At 43.1% G+C, this 7,954-nt stretch overlaps 1 long non-coding RNA gene across 1 annotated transcript; it reads right to left on the bottom strand.

Annotated features, from left to right (window-relative positions):
* Window positions 1–2,877: 2,877 nt before the first annotated feature.
* LOC135499929 (uncharacterized) lies at window positions 2,878–6,485 on the bottom strand. Its single transcript, XR_010449369.1, has 2 exons — window positions 6,382–6,485; window positions 2,878–3,346 (listed from the first exon to the last, which is right to left on the bottom strand). It is a non-coding gene; the product is annotated as an uncharacterized LOC135499929 (long non-coding RNA).
* Window positions 6,486–7,954: the final 1,469 nt, after the last annotated feature.

Raw genomic sequence — 7,954 nt, 5'->3', positions numbered from 1 at the left:
AGAAATGCTCCTTGGGTTAGACATTTTGGGTATACACTGCATCATGTGTGGTGTCTGTTTGTGATCTTGGGCAAACCACTTCAATACTAATAGGACTACCCTTGGCGACAACATGCAATTAATAGTCTGGTTCAAGAGGTTCAGAACCTTGAAAATCGCTCTCATTTTCACAATTGCTCTTGGATTTTCATCAAACCTACCTCAAACTGACTGTTTCAGCAGAGACCTTGGAAAAGTCACATCAAATACAAATGGAAAGGAGTTGTTACATTGTCAATTTATGTCGAGTACATACTGTTTGATCTGTTTTAAGTGTGTGATCTCGAGCAAGGTGACACCAAGGCCTAACACCGGTATATGTGATAATTAAACAATGGCCAATGACTTTTGAGGTAAATGCAAATACATCACAATAGGTGTGCTAGCCAATCTAACATACCAATGCATTTATCACAGTCAGACCATTGTTCCTAAGTTGGCAATCATAGCCCACCTTCGTTGTCCTCAAAGAACATATTTTCTGATTCATGAACGAAACGCCAGACCTGGTAGTTTTTGCTGTCAATGTAGCTTCAGCCTGCAGCGTTATGGCAAACTGAGCCAACCTACAAACATCTACGTCTTCCTTACATTCTTGTTCACTGGCATCAGACAAGCGTGTGGGATACATCACAATACAAAACCCTTTTATTTTCATGGTCTGGTGAGGTTGTTGACAATCCGAAGTAAACCTCAGCAGGAGGTGGAAGAGGTATTGAACTGGTCATGTATGTCACTCAATGCAACTTGATGGACATATGAGACATAGACTAGAGGCAGTTTTCGATGAAGCACTCATGACTTTCAAAGACAGTCATTCTGAGCATGTCCTTTAGTCTATTATATTACATGTATTACAAGGCAGGAAATGTCACCAGATACAGTCACTGGCTGCTGCACATTCACGCTTATATAGCAATTATAAAGGAAATTGCACTTGAAGGGGCTTACGTCATCATTACCATCAGAGTGCATGAAACTCATGCATAGTGGGGTCATGGGGATGCGTCACAAGTCCGTTCAATCGAACTTTCGAAATATCATCCATAATTTGTGCATGTTGAAAGACACATATATATTGGCAACTAACTACTTGGAAAACACAGGTCAACTTGACATCACATACCAGGCCAACCTGACATCATATACCAGGTAATCATGGAATGATTACGTGACAAAAATTGATATGAAATATGTCATGAAGTGATTCGCCACACTTCAATCTGAATCAATATTTAGAGAGACTAAAGTACTTTTTACAATGTACATGTAGGCCTTCAGATAATGTCACCATCTGTTTGGTTTTAAAAACAAACCACTGGATATTCACAAATATGTGTTATAACAGAGGGAAAGCTAAAATCCTGAACATGCACACTTTTCGAAATGTCATCCAAGCATTCAGAACCTCTCCTTAAAGAAATCCTTGAGACTGAAAATCGCTTTCTCTTGTGTAAGCTCAAAATCTGCAAAGGCAGGGCATGAAAGGTTACAGCCTAAAAAGGCTGACTGCAGCGACTCGCTGCCTTTACAATGTACGGGTGTGCATTACCGGGTAGCTACTTGTGAAAAAGGGTGGGCAAACACCTTGAAATGAAAGGACAGGAATCTTAAAGATCCTTACCTCTTCGGATCAATGTTGACACCTACTGCGTCGGCTTTAATGTTATGGTGGATCTCTTACAAAACACATGTAGATTTCCAGCAGTGATGTTGATATAGATGGCAGCACTGCTCGAGCAGCTGTTGGCTGAGCTCATCGGTGGTGAGCTCAGGACATGGTTGATATATATATGTAACTTGCCGTATCAGACTGGGAGATCAATATTTTCACTGCTCTGGGCTTGGCTTTTAGAGGGGAGATTCCAAGTCTGAGTTGCCCGAGGTCACAGTCACAGTAAACAACTGGATTTGCTGACAGAAGAACTGTTGGGTGTTCACAACTGGATGTCAGATGATCTGTCTGAATCTCAGAATAGAAATGTTGGAAAAATCAATATATCTGCACTCCGTCAGTGGATACTGATGTACAGATGGCATCAATATTTGTTCAAATACAGTTGAGAATTTAGACCAGCAATCATCTTTCTGCCAAAATGACAATTAGGATGCCAATACCCGAGAAGCTTCTGTAACCCTTTTGTTCCATGTCATACATGAAACATAGGCTAATACTTGTATACATACTTCAGTAGATTTTTACTTTGTCTTTGATCGACTGTCACCTGGATGTACTAATATGTACGAACAAGCCCCAGTGCGTTGTAATGTAAGGAACGAAATCAAGATTGTAATATGTATAGAGACAGTACATAGCCATAGGCCATACATGACACACACATCGACATAGCAGAATGCTGCAGATAGGGCTAGTCCTACATGGGATGATACATCACATATGTATGCACAGCACAATGCTTGATCCATCCCAAATTCATGACAGAAAAACAGCTTGTTTATGACTATAACAGGCGATTTTTTCCCGTCTACGCTATAAGATGACTTTACCCAATAACTAGAGCCAGAGACATTTTCTAATATTCAGCTCGACTTTTGTCATTTACTCACTTATTTATACCAATCTCCCGAAGCAGACCACAAAAATGAGCACGTTACTTTGTTGTTATTGTCGTTGGACCTTTTCTGTCTTCGCCGCAATTACTCGTCTCAAATGAATATACAATGAGACTTGTCTCATGTGAATGGTCTTCCTTCAGTATGAATATGTTTCTCTGTAATGAGACTTGTCTTTCGATACTGCCTCATGTGTATGGTCTTCCTCCAGTATATTTTGATACTGTATGCTTCAAATTTGAGTAACAAGCACAAAACAATACAAGCAAAGAGGATTTGTATGATTTATTGCAACAGTGAACACACCAGAAATATACTACATTACTAATACATATTTCATCACCAGGAATAGCACCAGGCATGTCACAAGAAAGAACAGCTCGAGATCTGAGAACAGCGTTGTTTGAAGCATCATTTTACAGAAATATCTATTGATATAATGGCAAGTTCTACTAAGCGGTTTCATGATGACGCCCCGATGACGACACAGATTTATCGGATTCTGATTGGGTGAGAACCTGTGTACAAATGTACACTGTACTGCCCGAAATGTTCTGCTTTTACACCAGAGTCTTTCCCCCGACTCCCCTGAAGTATCGGCGATCTGTGACCTGATCATCCTGATAATGTTGATGTGATTGTGATGTGACTGGGCACTGCCACCTCGTCATTCTGAAGACTGGCACTCATCATTCTCGCTTTCACACCTCATGGGCCGAGGGGTCAGTCACCTCTGAAATCATGAGACAGATCAAGTTAATGGTCAAATTCAGGAACACATGTAAAGATCAAGATTTCCTTCCAATAAATTTTCAGCAAGACTTGCCTTTGACTTGGACAGTCGCAACGTGAATTAAGACTATAGACCTGCCACTTGAGTTTTCCTGGCAATATGGTCCATCAGAATAGCACCAGGTAGCATACTAATGCTGTCTTTATCATACCTTTAAAGGCACTATGGTAAACTTCCATCTCCAATCACATCAAACTATGTTGGATCAAACACCCACACAGGGTCTCCTAATTATCATGATCATATACATTATCAAATAGTAACATATCGCCTTCTTTTCGGCGAAACCGAGACTGAATTATTCACATTGTGTTCAACTGCGTTCATTTCGCAGTCAATTCATTAGTTACCAATGTGTGCCTTAGAGGGGGCAGAATGGCACTGTTTGGACAAGAAGCCTCTCCAACAGCCCCAGGAATATTGGATAGAACGGCACTGTACTGGGTCCCAGTAATAAATATTGCCATAAAGACATATGATATTGTTCTGGGACTTATGTAAGATTAGTTCTCTCCGCCAAACCCACGACTGAAGGATTAAAATCTTGTGTTTATAGGCTTACAAATGCAAACACTTCCAAGTGAACCCCCTACAAGAGAAGAGTGGCTCTTCTTCTCTCCGACTTTGACACCCTACTGCGAACATATCAATAGATCAGCCAGCGGTCCTTGGTGTCGCCGCGTGGGTTACGTCCAGTGAAATTGTTTGCAAAGGTCAGGGAACCACGATCTGACATCCATAACCAGCGTATCCCCTTTTCATGCCAGTTACAGTCGGGTGCTACACCACAGTCGGGATAGTGGCCGCCAAATGAATGGTTGTTGAATTTAAAATCATAAAATCATGAGATAGATCAAGCTAAAGGTCAAACTCATGTACGTCAAGATCAAGATTTCCTTCCAATAAATTTTCAGCGAGATTTACCTTTCACTTGGACAACCGCAACGTGAATTAAGACTATAGAGACCTGCCACCTAAGTTTTCCTGGCAATATGGTCCATCAGAATAGCACCAGGTAGCATACTAATGCTGTCTTTATCATACTTTTAAAGGCACTATGGCAAACTTCCATCTCCAATCACATCAAGTATGTTGGATCAAACACCCACACAGGGTCTCCTAATTATCATGATCATATACATTAATAGTAACATATCGCCTTCTTTTCGGCGAAACCGAGACTGAATTATTCACATTGTGTTCAACTGCGTTCATTTCGCAGTCAATTCATTAATTACCAACGTATGCCTTAGAGGGGGCAGAATGGCACTGTTTAGACAAGAAGCCTTTCCAAAAGCCCAAGGAATATTGGATAGAACGGCACTGTACTGGGTCCCAGTAATAAATATTGCCATAAAGACATATGATATTGTTCTGGGACTTATGTAAGATTAGTTCTCTCCGCCAAACCCAAGACTGAAGGATTAAAATCTTGTGTTTATAGGCTAACAAATGCAAACACTTCCAAGTGAACCCCCTACAAGAGAAGAGTGGCTCTTCTTCTCTCCGACTTTGACACCCTACTGCGAACATATCAATAGATCAGCCAGCGGTCCTTGGTGTCGCCGCGTGGGTTACGTCCAGTGAAATTGTTTGCAAAGGTCAGGGAACCACGATCTGACATCCATAACCAGCGTATCCCCTTTTCATGCCAGTTACAGTCGGGTGCTACACCACAGTCGGGATAGTGGCCGCCAAATGAATGGTTGTTGAATTTAAAATCATGAAATCATGAGACAGATCAAGCTAAAGGTCAAACTCAGGTACGTCAAGATCAAGATTTCCTTCCAATAAATTTTCAGCAGGACTTACCTTCCACTTGGACAACCACAACGTGAATTAAGACTATAGAGAACTGCCACCAAAGTTTTCCTGGCAATATGGTCCATCAGAATAGCACCAGGTAGCATACTAATGCTGTCTTTATCATACCTTTAAAGGCACTATGGTAAACTTCCATCTCCAATCACATCAAACTATGTTGGATCAAACACCCACACAGGGTCTCCTAATTATCATGATCATATACATTATCAAATAGTAACATATCGCCTTCTTTTCGGCGAAACCGAGACTGAATTATTCACACTGTGTTCAACTGCGTTCATTTCGCAGTCAATTCATTAGTTACCAATGTGTGCCTTAGAGGGGGCAGAATGGCACTGTTTAGACAAGAAGTCTTTCCACCAGCCTCAAAGAATATTGGATAGAACGGCACTGTACTGGGTCCCAGTAATAAATATTGCCATAAAGACATGTGATATTGTTCTGGGACTTATGTAAGATTAGTTCTCTCCGCCAAACCCAAGACTGAAGGATTAAAATCTTGTGTTTATAGGCTTACAAATGCAAACACTTCCAAGTGAACCCCCTACAAGAGAAGAGTGGCTCTTCTTCTCTCCGACTTTGACACCCTACTGCGAACATATCAATAGATCAGCCAGCGGTCCTTGGTGTCGCCGCGTGGGTTACGTCCAGTGAAATTGTTTGCAAAGGTCAGGGAACCACGATCTGACATCCATAACCAGCGTATCCCCTTTTCATGCCAGTTACAGTTGGGTGCTACACCACAGTCGGGATGGTGGCCGCCAAATGAATTGTTGTTGAGTTTAAAGCTGTTAACTGTTTACGTCAATTTACATATAATTAGACAAACCTTCATGAATTCAGTGGAGATTTCCACATCACAGGATAGCAGAGCAGTGATGGGATCTCGCAGATTTAACATGATCACTTCCATCTTGACTTGGACGTGCGCCTTTAGTTTCTTTGAGCAAATGGCATTTGATTAGGGATGGCAATTAAAATTGCCGTTGAACATGTACATGAAGTGCAGTGATGTACATAATTCAACATGTCTGGCTTGAAATTTCAAACTGCGCAGTTCATTCCCGCCTTGATTGTATGACTATTTCTACAATAAAACCCTTTGAAACCAACCCATACCTTTATCAGGAATAGATACTGTGCCTTACCTTCTGCTGCAGCCGTTTTGATTTGTTTCGGAAAATTTGAAGGCATTTTAACGTTTCAAATCGGAGAAAGTATTCCCGCGATGTTCTCCGCAGCTCACACACCAACCGACTGGCGTTCAAATCAACCGCGACCGATCATGACCAAAGACAATACATTTTACGTCACTGCATCCGGGCACCCCTTGAACCAGGCCGGCTAGTAGTTATCTGCTCAAGCGAGACCTTTGTTCTGTCAATGATCAATATGACAGGCATTGTCAAAATGTGGGATTGGCTTTAGCATACATACTTGTACATGTTCATATGCTGAGCTGTGGAAATACATTAGGCAGGTTCCGTAAGCCAAAAGACAATCGATTTTTTTTTCACTATGCTTGTGAAGACAGGCACGACCTTGCCGTCTCTCGACACCACCGGCACCAAAGCCCCTTTGTCTTAGCTATCATCTCACTAAGCTTGTGAAGACAGGCACAACCTGGTCGTCTCTCTATACCGCAGATACCAAGGCCTCTCGGTCTGGGCTATCATCTCACTATGCTTGTGAAGACAGGTACAACATGGTCATCTCTCTAGGCCGCAGACACCAAGGCCCCTTGGTCTGAGCTATCATCTTACTATGCTTGTGAAGACAGGCACAACCTGGTCGTCTCTCTATACCGCAGACACCGAGGCCTCTCGGTCTGGGCTATCATCTCACTATGCTTGTGAAGACAGGCACAACCTGGCCGTCTCTCTATACCACAGATACCAAGGCCTCTCGGTCTGGGCTATCATCTCACTATGCTTGTGAAGACAGGCACAACCTGGCCTCTCTATGCCGCAGACACCAAGGCCCCTTGGTCTGAGCTATCATCTTACTATGCTTGTGAAGACAGGCACAACCTGGTCGTCTCTCTATACCGCAGACACCAAGGCCTCTCGGTCTGGGCTATCATCTCACTATGCTTGTGAAGACAGGCACAACCTTGCCGTCTCTCTATACCACCTGCACCAAGGGCCCTTGGTCTGAGATATCGTCGCACTATGCTTGTGAAAACAGGCACAACCTGGACGTCTCTCTATGCCGCAGACACCAAGGCCCCTTGGTCTGAGGTATCATCTCACTATGCTTGTGAAGACAGGCACAACCTGGCCGTCTCTCTATGCCGCAGACACCAAGGCCCCTTGGTCTGGGCTATCATCTCACTATGCTTGTGAAGACAGGCACAACCTCGCCGTCTCTCTATGCCGCAGACACCAAGGCCTCTTGGTCTGAGCTATCATCTCACTATGCTTGTGAAGACAGGTACAACCTTGTCGTCTCGCTATATTGCAGACACCAAGGCCCGTTGGTCTGGGCTATCATCTCACTATGCTTGTGAAGACAGGTACAACCTGGCCGTCTCTCTATGCCGCAGACACCAAGGCCCCTTGGTCTGAACTATCATCTCACTATGCTTATGAAGACAGGTACAACCTGGCCGTCTCTCTATGCCGCAGACACCAAGGCCTCTCAGTCTGGGCTATCATCTCACTATGCTTGTGAAGACAGGCACAACCTTGCCGTCTCTCTATACCACCTGCACCAAGGGCC

Source organism: Lineus longissimus, chromosome 15 (assembly GCF_910592395.1).
Source record: "Lineus longissimus chromosome 15, tnLinLong1.2, whole genome shotgun sequence".
Taxonomy (NCBI): Eukaryota; Metazoa; Nemertea; class Pilidiophora; order Heteronemertea; family Lineidae; genus Lineus; species Lineus longissimus.
This window is presented reverse-complemented; position numbering and strand designations above follow the sequence as displayed.